Source organism: Leucopleurus acutus (genome assembly GCF_964270905.1).
Source record: "Leucopleurus acutus genome assembly, chromosome: 6".
Taxonomy (NCBI): domain Eukaryota; kingdom Metazoa; phylum Chordata; class Mammalia; order Artiodactyla; family Delphinidae; genus Leucopleurus; species Leucopleurus acutus.
Window position 1 is genome coordinate 60,747,098 of NC_139149.1, and position 14,283 is coordinate 60,761,380.

Sequence of the window (14,283 nt, forward strand, 5' to 3'; positions counted from 1 at the left end):
GTCTGTGGTACTTTGATATGGCAGCCCTAGCAAATGATAAACACAGTTTTAACAATACATGTTATCTATCATGTCTGCTATCCACAGTGAAAATTATAAGATAATAGCTTTTGAATAAAATCCATCAATTGATTTCTCACCCAAACTATCTCTGGATTGTCTGTCATACATTAAAGAAATTAAAAGTCAACCTGAGGGGGGACTTCCCTGGTGGTCCAGTGGTAAAGAACCTGCCTTCCAATGCAGGGGACGTGGGTTCGATCCCTGGTAGGGGAACTAAGATCCCACATGCTGCGGGCCAACTAAGCCCGCATGCCACAACTACTGAGCTCCCGTGACTCAACTGGAACCCGCATGCCGCAAACTACAGAACCCACATGCCCTGGAGCCCACACGCCACAACTAGAGAAGAGAAAATCGACGTGCCACAATGAACAGCCCGCATGCCTCAACTAAGACCCGACACAGCCTAAATAAATAAATAGATAAATAAATAAATAAATAGATAAAACATATATTAAAAAAATCCTGAACCCTAGGGAACGTGAGTGATTACCAAAGTTTTATTTAATAACTGAATCCCTAAAAAAGTCAACAAATTTTTGGTGGAAACTATTGAGATGAGGGGAGGGATCTACCAATAAACCTTTCATAAAGGAATTGATTCTTTGGGTTGAGAGAACAGAGTAGAATATTTTACATAAATGACTTCAAAAATCCACTAATTGGGGCTTCCCTGGTGGCGCAGTGGTTGAGAATCTGCCTGCCAATGCAGGGGACACGGGTTCGAGCCCTGGTCTGGGAAGATCCCACATGCCGCGGAGCAACTGGGCCCGTGAGCCACAACTACTGAGCCTGCGCGTCTGGAGCCTGTGCTCCGCAACAAGAGAGGCCGCGATAGTGAGAGGCCCGCGCACCACGATGAAGAGTGGCCCCCACTTGCCACAACTAGAGAAAGCCCTCACACAGAAACAAAGACCCAACACAGCCATAAATAAATAAATTAATAAATTTAAAAAAATCCACTAATTGGCTCTTCTTTGTCACCTACACACACGTACATATATACACACAATATACATCAATATTTAGAAATTCTGGAATTTCCTAGTTCTGTGAGAGACATGGATGATTTTGTTGGTTTTACCACACTTCTAGTAGGTCAGCATCATGGTTTAATGATGCTGGACAGTGGACAGCATCACACACTGACCCTAGATCAACCAGGGTAGCTGGTGGCCCCGAGCCATCTGCTCAATGTGTAATACTGGTTATGGGGAACACCTTGTGAGAGAGTGAACTGCTCCCCACCCTACTGTGACGTATTCCCCCAACAGCATGGACAACTAGACACTCAATCAGAGCCCAGAGTTCAGTCCAGAGTTGCCCCAGGAAACTTATGCTTTCTTCTTCAATATGCTCATCTAAGAAAGCAGAATTATCTCTGAATGTAAAATGATCAAGAGAACTGGCAAGTTATTTAAATAAACTGTTTCTTAGTTTCTTCCAACCAATGTCAAATTCATTCTAGATTATGTCATGTGAGGCCCACACTATAGAATGACAGGAAGAGGGGAGAGATTTCCAACACTGTCCAATGAAATAATCCTCAGAAGGCCGGCCTCTAATCCTGAAGACGTGGGTGTGAATCGGCCAAGTTCTAGCAGAGAAGATAAGAAGCAGGTTTATCCAGTTATGTTGGATCACAATTTTGGACCATTCAAAAATATAAAGCATTTTGCTATGCAAATCTTGCCAAAAGTCACCCTTAAATACTATTCTACCTAAAATGAATGGGAGAAAAGTAAACTTTTTGTTCAGAAAAGGTTAAATTTATCACTGTGTGTGTGTGTGGGGGGGGGGTACAGGGAAAGGACATAATAGAAATAATACAACTGAAAAGATCCTAACGTCCAATGTTCTCTTGCCCTCATTACTTTCTATTCTCTATCTTATTTTTATTTATATTCCTTGATATTTTACTTTATATATAATGCTCTTAACTCTTTTTCATGTATATATTTCTTCTGTGCTCTTGGCGTCTTCAGGTTAGATTTTTGAGAATTTTTTTTCTGCTTCCAAAAGTAGCATATATTCATTTAGAAAATTATAAACGATATAAAAATACAAAGATGAAAATAAAACACGACAGTTGTATTTAACCATTGAAGGAAGCATTTGATAATAATTAAATATTAGGTGCAAAAGGGTTGGGGTTGATAATACCCAGAGATAATTCTTGTTAACTTTTTGATGTATATTTTTCCAGCTTTTATATACAAACACACACATACCTCTTTGTATCTATATAAATACACACATGCACAACTGTTTGACCAATAAATATTAACAGAAGGAAATTTATAATACATACAACTCGACAGTGTTTTAATAAGGAAAGGCCCTTAAATTCATATCGAGTTATTGCAGCCATAAAAAAAAGATTGCAAAGGCATTCATTATAAAGGTAATGAATCTACTCCAAGTTATACCGTTAAAATAAAATCATTTAGCAAAAACTCAAATTGCTGCTAACACTGGTAGTTTGGGGATTCCTACTCATGATTATTTGGGGTTCTATTCTTTAGAAACTCCTCCAAGAGACAAACTTAGTTGGATGTGTATAAGATCTGCAAACCATCAGAACTAATTAAGATGAAGTTGGCTTTGTTCTTCAACTTCCTGTAAAAATGCTCAACAGGAAAATTGATGCTCACAGCAAACCACAGCCATCCTGTTTCTTTAGCAGTCTTTTCACAGCTGCAGTTGCCCGTAGTTTCTATTTTCTGATACCAGGCCCAGTGCAACAGCTCAGTGCCCCACCCCCAAGCCCGGCATGTCGTTTTTGGCCATTTTAGCAACTTTTAATACGTTTGCATAAAGTTTGTTTCTATTATTGTGACTCTTCCTCTCCTCAGTCCAGGCTCCAGAGGGCTGAAGGCAATGAGGCAATCAATGCAAGAGGAGAAGCAGAAAAGGCTGCTCAACCCAAGAAGAAGCCAAAGGTAGAGAAGAGAAACAAGCTTTCCTTTATAAGCAAAGCAACTGCCTCACCTAGTTCATAATCATTGTTTTTCTCAATCTGAGCTGTACACGGGACCCCTCATTTCTCAAAATGTACTTGCCCTTTTCTCCGTTGATCATCATTTAAGGCAATAGCTTAAGTGAATTCTGCTTACGGGCTGTCTTCTCAATGGTAAGGGTTTGTGTCTCTGCTGTACTTGGAGGGTCCCTGGCTATTTCAGAAATACTTCTTTTAGATAAAGAGTTGGATAATTTGGGGAGTAGGGGGGATTTTTCAGAGAAGACATTTTGAAGCATCTACAATGGCATTACGATTAGAGGGGAGCTTGGACACAAACCCACAATTTTATTGTAAGAGTAACTGCTGGGGAAATAAGGGTTGCTATGAAGTAAAATTATTTTTTAATACATTGTCCTACATGTTTAATTGAAAAATTAGTGCAGATTCATAGACAGCTAAACCCTCTCAAAAATGAGAAAATGAAGGTAAGTTCAATGACCCACCTACTTGTCCTTGTTTAACTATGGGAAAGGGAAGAGAAATCTTTTCTACTTTATCCACTTAACTAAAAAGTACCAATTTGCCTCCCACAACTTCCCATCTCTAACAAGTACTGGTTGTTGTTTTTTTTTTAGTACTCTCTTTAAGGGCCTCAAATCTCAAAACTACGTTTCCCTAAATCCTCAGCACCACATTTAGTTTTACCAGATGATTAAGATCTGCCCCTCCCTGTTCTCCACTACACACACACACACACACACACACACACACACACTCATGCACACATACTCACAGCATATAGGTCAACAAACTCAACTTATTTTATTCATTTAACCATTGAAAGTGTAGCCTTATAATATAAGCAGAAGAGTCACCACATTTACTTCTGAAAAGGTCAGAAGACTTAGAAAGGAAATGGTCTTACCTGAGATTATTCAGGTAAAGATATTTACTGTGGCTGTGACATTTAAAACAAAGCATTTGTACAATCCCAGATTCTCGGGATTAGAAAAGGACATCTTGTGGCCTCCTAACTGTACTTACGAAAAAAGCTCTTGAAATTACAGTTAGTTGTTAGTGGCCTTGGGCAAATTGCTTAGCCTAAGTCCAGTTCCCACAATAAAATGGCGAGAAGGGTACCGACTCAACAGGACTATTCAAGAGTTAAATGAGGGGCGTCCATGGTGGCGCAGTGGTTGAGAGTCCGCCTGCTGATGCGGGGGACACGGGTTCGTGCCCCGGTCCGGGAGGATCCCACATGCCGCGGAGCGGCTGGGCCCGTGAGCCATGGCCGCTGAGCCTGCGCGTCCGGAGCCTGTGCTCCGCAACGGGAGAGGCCACAACAGTGAGAGGCCCGCGTACCGCAAAAAAAAAAAAAAAAAAGTTAAATGAGGCAAGTGCTAAATAAGTATTAGCATTTAAAAAAAATAAATAAGCAAAAGTCAAGAGCCTAACATACAGTGAGCGCTCAATGAACACTGTCTTTTCCTTTTTTTAACCATGAGAAAGAGAAACCACGAGCTGATGATGTAGCCTACATGTGCACACCCATGCAAACCTCTGCATTACAAATGAATGGCAAAGGGAGGTGCATATAAAGTGCACTTTAAATTTCTCAGAAAAGCACACTAATTAAGGCATTACTTATTCTAGTATTCTTTTTTTCAGTTTTAATTTTCAGGACTCAGGGTTGCAAAATACAGACAGAGGTATTTGATAGTCCAGGGGAAATGCTCTTTTCAACAATAAGTAAATGTATGACAATTTGGAAAAATAAAAATGAGTCAAACCTTTAAAGCAGGAACGAATCACAATTTAACTAGCCAGAAACTCCCAACGAAAATGACGTGTTCATGAAATGTTAAGCAGACTCCAAAAGTGCGTAAAACTTGAAAGGTCCAGGAATTAGGTAGCTCACTTCCTCTTACATTTTAGCACAGGTTGGGGAACTTCCAGCCTATAGGGAAGATCTAGAATTTGATTTCGTCAACGATCAGAGTGAAATTGCTGCTGGACCCCAGAGAAAATTCTTCACCATGGGAAGGTCTCTGAATACTGCAGTTCATTCAGAGTATGTGTAATCCTTAAAAGTTTAGATATTAGAGTAATTGAAGAGCTGTGAGCAATTAACCAACAGGTGAACTTTTCCAAGAGCATCAGAAAACAACCCATGATTTTAGATAAACCATTTAACCTCTTTAGACTATAAAAGGAGAATTTCGACTAAATGATGTTCCAGTTCAGAAGCAACATAACTTTATGAAGTTAACGCAAAATGTTAGACCCACAGCCCAAGTGACTAGTGAGGGTATGGTTTCCACACTAATGGACCTCAAAATCTTTTTCAGGCTTCTCATCTTCCTCTCTCACTATCCTGTCTTCTTCTTTATCCTGCTTTCCCACTATCTTTCTCTCTACCAAGCTGTCCTACTTTTCTATTTAGAACCCTCCTATAGTCTTTTCTTCGTTTTATCACTTGTCTATTTTCTACTGTATACACTAGTTATGCCACTGAATTATTTAAAAGAACTTATACTTATTGACCAAAGTTGTGCCCTCTTAACTTTTTAAAGCTTTATTTTACATTTCTGCATGGGGTAAAAGGAATATAAGTCAAGTTGCTTTTTCATATATGCCCCAAAGAAAAAAAAAAGCATTTTTTTGATACAAAATAGTTTCCTTAATCCTGCTCTGTAGATCTCTGGGTACACCGTTTGAAATACGAAAATTACAATTATTTTATGTCAAAATATTAATCATATTAAATGTAACTAGTTACAATGAACACTGCAGAATTTGATTAGCAATAGTAATTGTGCACCGCACTGTTAGGATGTTGAACAGAATGATTCTAAAAGACAAACTGTCCTAAAAGACTCTGCTTAGAAATGGTTTGGGATCTGAACTTAAGTAACAGGTTTGTAGCAACAGACTGGCAAGAGCTTAGCTCCACGGTACTTTCCTTTGAAGCTTCCAGTGGCTCCTTTTGCTTGAAAAGCACTTACTGTTGTCGGCCAAAGTGACAATTCAAAGGCAGTCATGTGGACAATTGCACCATCCACCGAAAGGATACAGTTACTGACATAAACCCCCATTTTAAATGGCAGAAAAAATTCCTGTGGATCCAAACTTGCCCCAGTGGTCAGGAAAAATTCTCCTGAAAATCTCGCTTACATTTTGGTTCAAAACGCAAGTTCTAAATTGCCCACAATCACTATAGCAGTGAAACTAGTCCTGTGTGCAACAGGACTCGACCACATGGTACTCTACTGAAAAATTAAACAACTTTATCTCAACATACTATGGTCCACCAAAAGCCATCGAGTCCTTCCCTCTAACTGAATAAAGGAAATACATTTAGTTTGAATATAATCTTTCTTACCGTTAAAGGATACTGCAGGAAGGCATGATCAGGGACACAGGCAGACAGGGAGCAAGTAAGATATGAGAGAGAAAACCGTCCCTGAGAAAGGCATCATCTTCTAACGCAAACGTGGGGTCGTTTTTGGACAGCCGTTTCGGACAAGCTCTGGCCTCTCGTTAAATGTGACACACTGAGTCAGAGGCAGACATCCTTCTGTGGTTATTCACTTCCTGTCTGATTAATTTGTTGCTTGTTCCTTCCTCCTTTTATGCAGAAAAAAAAGCTAGATAGGTTTTACTTCAGAAGCAAGCAAGAAGAAACCCCTAAATTTGGAAAATTAATTGTTTCTCCTTCCCACCAGGTGTAACATACCTTTTGGTACAAGAGGAGACAAGAGGGACAAGAGGAGATGAGCACTTCCATCTGGTCAACAGCCCAACTTTATTCTAGACACCTCCACAAAAACACCTGCTCACGGAACGTGAGATTCCTTCAAGAAATTCCATTTTAAAGCATCACTCTCGATATTGATGATAACATTTAGGATTAAGGGAAAGAGTCACTCAAGAACTAAAAGCTCTAAGCAGCACTAATAAATAACATAAGTGATCCTTCCTCATCTACAGAGCGGGGTAGGGAGTAAGTTATAAACGCAGGTGAAGAGAGCTAGTCAGGTGTAGGAAGGCAAATGAGTTTTGAAACGTGATTTTGGTGCCCAAGTCAGGATAAATGATATACAGGCACAACTTATTGTGCTTCGCTTTATTGTGCTTTGCAGATATTACATTTTATTTTATTTATTTTTTAAAGTACCAAAATTATATTTATTTAAAATTCATATTACACTGAGAAAACTCTTACTTTCAAGGCATTTCCAATAATTTGGTTAATAACTTCAGTGCATCTCTTTGTAGTCCCACAAACTCTCATTAAATCCTGTTTCTCTCTTTAAACTGTTTGGAACGTGGAATTTTTAAACCTTGGCCCATCACTGGTTTGACTCTATGGAAGTAATTTATTCTCTTGAGATTATGGTCTTCAGGGATTAAGTATGTCTAAGGACTTTCTAACAAAAGCCATAAATATTCACACACACAAATGCCCATTTTAATATTCTAGGCTCTTTATATTTGTTTGTTTTCACTTCTACTGTTTGTATTGAGCAAAGTTATAAAAATCACTGGCACTTTATTGGTTTTGGCTTTCTGCCTCCAAACCTCATTATAAGGTAGAATATGGGTTAGTGGGGTTGTTTGATTCAGTGTGTCTCTTTACATTTAGTGTCAAGCCTTTCTTTATTTTTTTTCAGATTGTACATTTTATCTTTTTTTTTTTAACAAATTGAAGGTCTGTGGCAACCCTGAGTCACGCAAGTCTATTGGCGCCATTCTTCCCAAAGTATTTGCTCACCTTGTGTCTCATTTTGATAATTCAAGCAACATTTCAAACTTCTTCATTATTATTATCTTGGTTATGGTGATCTGTGATTACTGATCTTTGATGTTACTACCACGACTCGCTGAAGGCTCAGATGATGATTACCACTTGAATGAAGTTTTTTTAAATTGAGGTACAGTTGATTTACAATAGCAATAAAGTAGTTTTTAATTAAGGTATGTACATTTTTTTTAGACATGATGCTACTGCACACTTAATAGCCTACAGTAGAGTATAAGCATAACTTGTACATGCACTGGGAAACCAAAAATATCGGTGTGACTTGCTTTATTGCGGTATTTGCTTTACTGCAGTAGCCTGGAACGGAATCTTCAGTATCTCCGAAGTAAGCTTGTACAGCTCAAGTCAGCTGAAGATCAGAGCTTTCTAAGCCAAAACGTTTTGTTTCCGTCCGCCACACTTAATGGGGTGACAATAACTCTCCCAGAGGATGCTTGACAGAAGCACAGAGATGATGAGTACACAAGGAGGAAACTCAGATTCCTCACTCTCAAAGGACTCTAAGAGGTGGGTAGGCAATGGAATATAGGCAAAAAATATTAGACCGAAAGCTTGAGAAGTGTATAAAAATCTGAAAATGCTCATAATTTTTTCTCAATCCACCTGAAAGGTTCAGACTTATATTTGTGACACACACCATGTACCTCTGAGAAAACGGTACCAGCTGAAAGAATGAAAAACAGAGGCACATTTTGGAGAAGTACTGGGATAGCTGACGTCCAAGGTTCTTTTAACTCTCAATTCTTTGAGATACGAGTCTAGCCTTACAAGGAGTTTCATGATGCCAAGCCATGGCAGAATTCCTAGAAGTGGAGCTTCCAAGGATTAGTGACCTGGAGTCTTCTACTTTGCCTGGTGCCACTTGATGGTACAGACTTTATTCTTCTCAACTAACGTAGGGCCTGGAGTCCAAGGGACACTCAATACATGAATAAATACATGCAGGCCTGAGGCTGGACAGAGGTGGAGGCCTGCAGCTATTATCTCCTTCGCTCTCCACTAACCTCGGGAAAACACAGAACTTGATCACCTACCAGGTAAATAAATGTCTGAGTGACCCTTTGGGGAAGTCTAACTATAGTTGGGTCTAAAAAGAGAACATGGGCAATAGGGTGATTTCTCTATGTATTTACAGAATTACTTTGAAGTTCTCTAATAAGTAATGTGCCCCAAACACCCACCCACACACCCACCCACACACACACACACACACACACACACACACACACATATCCTAGGACACTACAGTTCATGACTATTCTCACCCATTAGGAAAAACTCAACTAGAAGGGGGTATGTCACTTAGAAGTCTGGAGCCTGTGAGACACACAAGGGAGTAGTTGGTCTAGGGTTTGGGTCTATTTCATCTTTAATGAGAACTTGTAAGCACAGTCAACTTTGGATACATTTATGAGGTGTCCACTATGCACCATAGGACATAAATCAGATAAGGTTCCTCCCTGTTTAAAACCCTCCAATGGTTTCTCATTTCACTTTAAAAATCCAAGCTCTGCCTAGGCTCACAAGGACCCACAAGGTCTGCGTCCCCCGCACACCCAGCTCTCTGACCTCATCTCAAGTAAACTCCCTCTTGCTAATTTCCTTCCAGGTCTTTCTGTTCCTTAAATGCACAAGCTCATTTGCATCCTGGCCCTGACACTTGTAAGCCCTCTCACCTGGTACACTCACCTCCCTGGTTCCTTTTCATTCTCCAGTTGTCAGCAAAAATGCCCCCTCTCATGTCCCATCTCTACTCCCATTTTCTTTTATACATTGCACATGTCACCACCTGACATGTTTTCATTTAATTGTTTATTTACTTGTACATCCCTCCCCACTAGAATTCAAGCTCCCATAGGACCTTGTTTCCTGCTGTCACCTCAGCATCTAGAACAGCATCTGACTCCTGGTAGGTGCTCAATAAATATTATTTGTTGAATGAAAAAGAAAATCAATCTCTCTTAAAAATTCTACCAGAACATAACATTTGTTTAAGAGCCTAAGGCTGTTCCCCCTAAAGCAGTGACTAAGGAATGCCAAGGCTAGACTTGCACTTTCTTCTTGGGAAGGCTTAGGTTAAAGGGAAATCTGCCAGGGAAAGGACACTGGAGATGAGCAGTAAACCCTTTAGCCAACCGGGGGGCTTGGCAGTGTGTGCAGAGTCTCATGCAGTGCAAGTGGCTCATGTCACTGGGCAGTGGGGAAGAGAAGAATGGGTCAGGAAAGTTAAAAACAAACAAATAATTCAATCGGAAAGGAAGGGGAAGAAATTAAAAGATAAAGGAAATAAGGCAGGAAAAGATGGAGACAAAGGTGAGATCACATGGTGGGCGGGGGCCGGTTCCAACTGCATCACTGACAAAGTGGCCTTGGAGGCCACCCTCCGCAGTGGGTGTAGGTGTTGGATGTGAAAGCGCTTTCTGCCCTTCCTCTGTGCCCAGGTGTTCCCAGATCTGCATCAGTTTCTCCGAATAAGGAATTTTAAGGACGAATGAGACTGCAGAGATCAGAGTCTACACCATCATTTACAGAAGAGGAGACGGGGGTCCAGAGAGGTTAAGTGACCTGCCTCTGTCACACAGCAGGCAGCAGCAGAGCTGGTGCCAGAAGCCCGGTCTCTCTCTCCATGGTCCAGTGTCATTATGGCCTTAAGCCTCATTTTAAGTTCAGAGGAGGATTTCACTTAATTCCTCTCTATAAGCATAAGAAGAGGTGGAAGGAAGAGGGGTAGAGAGAAGGCTGTGATGTGGAGGGAAGCAGTTGAGGGTAGGGTTTGTATTGCTGTTGGGGATGTTATTATAATCAAAGGCCGAAGAAAAGTGGATTGAGACCCCGAGGCGAATAAAGATAATCACAATCCTGGACTTCAAAGAGAATTTTAAATGCGTATATCACCCTATTCAATACATAGACCAGTCCCAGCCTAATGACAGAGTAAAACAATAATCAACAGTCTCCGGACAAATCAGATGAAGAATCCTCCATGTTAATCTACAGAAACAGAAAATGAAGGACGGACAGAGATTATAGTACAACACGGTGGTTCTCACCAGTCTGGGTAAAGCCGTAAAGAATCACAGCCAGCGACCCTCCTGTGGTGACCCCAAATCAACAATTGTTTTTTATAATTCTGGTTTTTCAAGTTGTGTTTCCATGACTACCTGTTATGGTTCAGTATTTCCCTGGTAGTAGAAACATATTTTAGAATACTGTATTCCTTCCATTCTAAAACACCACCTTCTTCAATAGCAAAATCCCCCCCTTATAGCTTTTTCGGGGGAAAAGGAAACAGTACCGAATTAAATGTATGCATTTATTGTAAGAGAAATTCTACGTGCAACTTGTTAAAATATGGGAATTATGTGATTTAAAAGAGCAGAAACAAAGGAATTAACTTCTTCCCCATAAACTTATCAGTACAGCTACATAGAGGGCTGATCATTTAAAAATAATCTCAGAAACAGAGAAATTAAAAACAAATTTTGTCCTATTCTATGTCCTGCTAATATAAATTGGTATAATTTTACTTGGGGAAATATTTGCAATACATTTCCTTATGTTTTGGCAGCTCAGCCTCCACTGACCCTACTTACAATGATGTCCTTCAGTTTTCGTTTGGAGACACATCCATCCCTCCCTCCCTCCTTCCCTGCTTCCCAGACCCTGTGCGTCCAGAGAAATTCACTTCCATTCCAGATGCACGAAGAGCTGGCTCATGGGATCCTTGCATTCATGTGGCCCCAGAGACTTTTTTGGCGATAGCCTGTGACCTCATCAGAACCAAGGGAATTTGTGGCCAGAGGAGAGGACTCTTCCTGTGGGATGAGACTGGAGTTGGATCTGTGAAGATGGAGGGGCTGGAATTGGCTCACTCATCCTCTCACCCACATGGGGTTTGAAAATGAGACCAACAAAGTGGGGGAGCTGGGGATGGAGAACACCCAGCTGTTGACGTTGTTGGCTGAATCCATCTATACCTGAAGCTAGCTCTATTTTGGACTTTTAACTTACACTAGCAAATAAATTCTCTATTTTGTTTAAGCTAGTGTGATCAGGTTTTCTATCACTGGCAATACAAACACTCTTACGTGATACAGAAATCAGTACTAGAAGTGAATGTTGAATGTGACTAACCCTAAAATGTGCAACTGGCTGATTTAAGGTTGGATGACAGCTAGTGCAGGCTTCCTGCACTAGGAGGTTGACCATCCCGGCTATGTGATGGCAACACTGCTGGTTATGGTGCCACCTATCGAATCCTGGGTCTAAGACCACGAGCCTCCTGAAGGTGCACCGTTAAAGGATTTGGAGATGAAATTTAGAAGGTTGGAGTGTGTCGGCTACTTGCAGCCTTCAGTGAGAGCCCCAGGAAAGAGATAAACATAGGATGAAACTGATTGGAAGCCCAGAGGCAGGGAAAAAGGGTTTCGTTAATAGAGGCCTTTTTTTTTTTCATGTGAGGTGCAACCAAGATGGTTGAAGAGTCAAAAAATCTGGAGCTTTGTGGGTTTAAAAACCCAAATTCTCAACACTATGCTAACATTAGAGAGAGCAAGGCCAGACGGTAAGAACAATATCAGGAAAGAGGTTTGAAACCTAGGAGAAGCCCGATTCCCCATCGTCTCTCCAAAGAGACTGTGGTCTCTCATCTGAGCAGAAGGCCCGTGACATTCATTGTGATACACGGGTTTCCATCTCAGGAGCGAGGAGTAAATTATTAGTGGCTTCACCGCCTCAGGCCACTGTTTCAAACTGTACCCAATCAGAGGCCACAAAATTTGGGAGTGGAGGATGGTTCATTTGCTGGAAGACAGAAATGCCCAGGCTTGGCTTCACATTCAAAGAGTATGACTCAACGCAATCCTGAGTTTTGTTCACTAGTCCATGGAGTTCAGGCATTAGAGAATCCTACCACGTTTCTAAGCACTAGAGGATAAAGCCCCAGAACGGTCGAAAACAGTTTATGATTGCTCAGATCCTAAGTCAATCCCTAGATCCCCGAAGCCAGGAGAACAGGGTGTAGGCCGTGGAACAGGGGCAGCCCTGCTCTTAGAGACGGCTCTGAAGGCAACAGATAAGGAAGGCCCACCCAGAGAGCAGGAGGTTAAGCCACTGGATGACCAAAGTCCTCATTCCGTTGCCACACAGCTAGAATCTGTTCAGTGGGTTATAAAATATGCTAGAGACAGGAGAGCAATGTCTCCGCTCCTTTCCCAAATGGAAGTTTAATTGTGAAATTCTTCTACTGCTCTCCCTCCACCATTGTATACTGGGTGTTAAATTTAATTTAGCACTGGACCATGAGATACTACCTTCAGCACTGACGGACAAGACTGGAAAGTATGCACTCGGCGCTGGACTTGGACCTGGATTGGCCACCTATTTTGGGGAGGAGGGTGAGTGTGATTTATTATGTGGGAGCATTTTTGAAACTGTATGTGTGGGAAGATGTGTGTTGCATAGGTAAATAGAGTATACACTGGTTGCTTTGGGGCTGTCCAGCATCCATTCTTCTGAATTACAGTAGAGCCTCAGATCTGGGGAGAGAGACATCCACTGATCTCTACTCCTGCTCTTCTGGCTTCAGTTGGGCTAACTCCACCCGGGCTCCAGGAATGGAAAGTGACCAGCCCTGGCCACTTAGAGCCTGCAGTTCCCTGGCTGCAGTGATTGGTTCAGAGATGAGCATGTGACTACTTCGTACCAAGGAGATGCAATGAGACTTTTTCTAAGATGTGTGGGGCTGGGACTGGTGGTATGACAGCCACACTGTACACACACGGAGACTGAGAATGAAGCCCGTGCAGTGAACAAGCTGTGAGAGGAGCCTGAGACTAACGGATAAATTAGGAGTTTGGGATTAACAGATACACACTACTATATCCCACTCCTGGGCATATATCTGGAGAAAACTCTAATTCAAAAAGATACATGCACCCCGATGTTCACAGCAGCACTATTTACAATAGTCAAGACGTGGAAGCAACCTAAGTGTCCAGTGACAGAGGAATGGATAAAGAAGATGTGGTATGTATACACAATGGAATACTACTCAACCATAAAAAAGAATGAAATGATGCCACTTGTAGCAACTTGGATGGACCTAGAGATTATCATACTAAGTGAATTAAGTCAGAGAAAGACAAATATCATATCACTTATGTGTGGAATCTTTAAAAAATGACACAAATGAACTTATTTACAAAACAGAAACAGACTCACAGACATAGAAAACAAACTTATGGTTACCCAAGGGGGAAGAGGGTTGGGGAGAGATAATCAGGAGTTTGGGATCAGCAGATACAAACTATTATATATAAAATAAACAACAAGGTCCTATCTTATAGCACAGGGAACTATATTCAATATCCTGTAATAAACCAAAATGGAAAAGAATATGAAAAAGAATATGTACATAGATATATAAAACTGAATC

At 41.0% G+C, this 14,283-nt stretch overlaps 1 protein-coding gene across 4 annotated transcripts in view; it reads right to left on the reverse strand.

Moving 5' to 3' along the window:
- WIPF1 (WAS/WASL interacting protein family member 1) overlaps positions 1-14,283 on the reverse strand; it is a 114,570-nt gene that overhangs the window by 27,897 nt on the left and 72,390 nt on the right. Inside the window, exon 1 of one of the 4 annotated variants that reach the window (XM_082841283.1) lies at positions 6,408-6,494. The exons of the other annotated variants lie outside the window; for them this stretch is intronic. The gene's annotated coding sequence lies outside the window, so the exon portion shown is untranslated. Of the gene's footprint in view, positions 1-6,407; positions 6,495-14,283 lie in introns of those variants that run through there. 4 annotated transcript variants of the gene reach the window in all.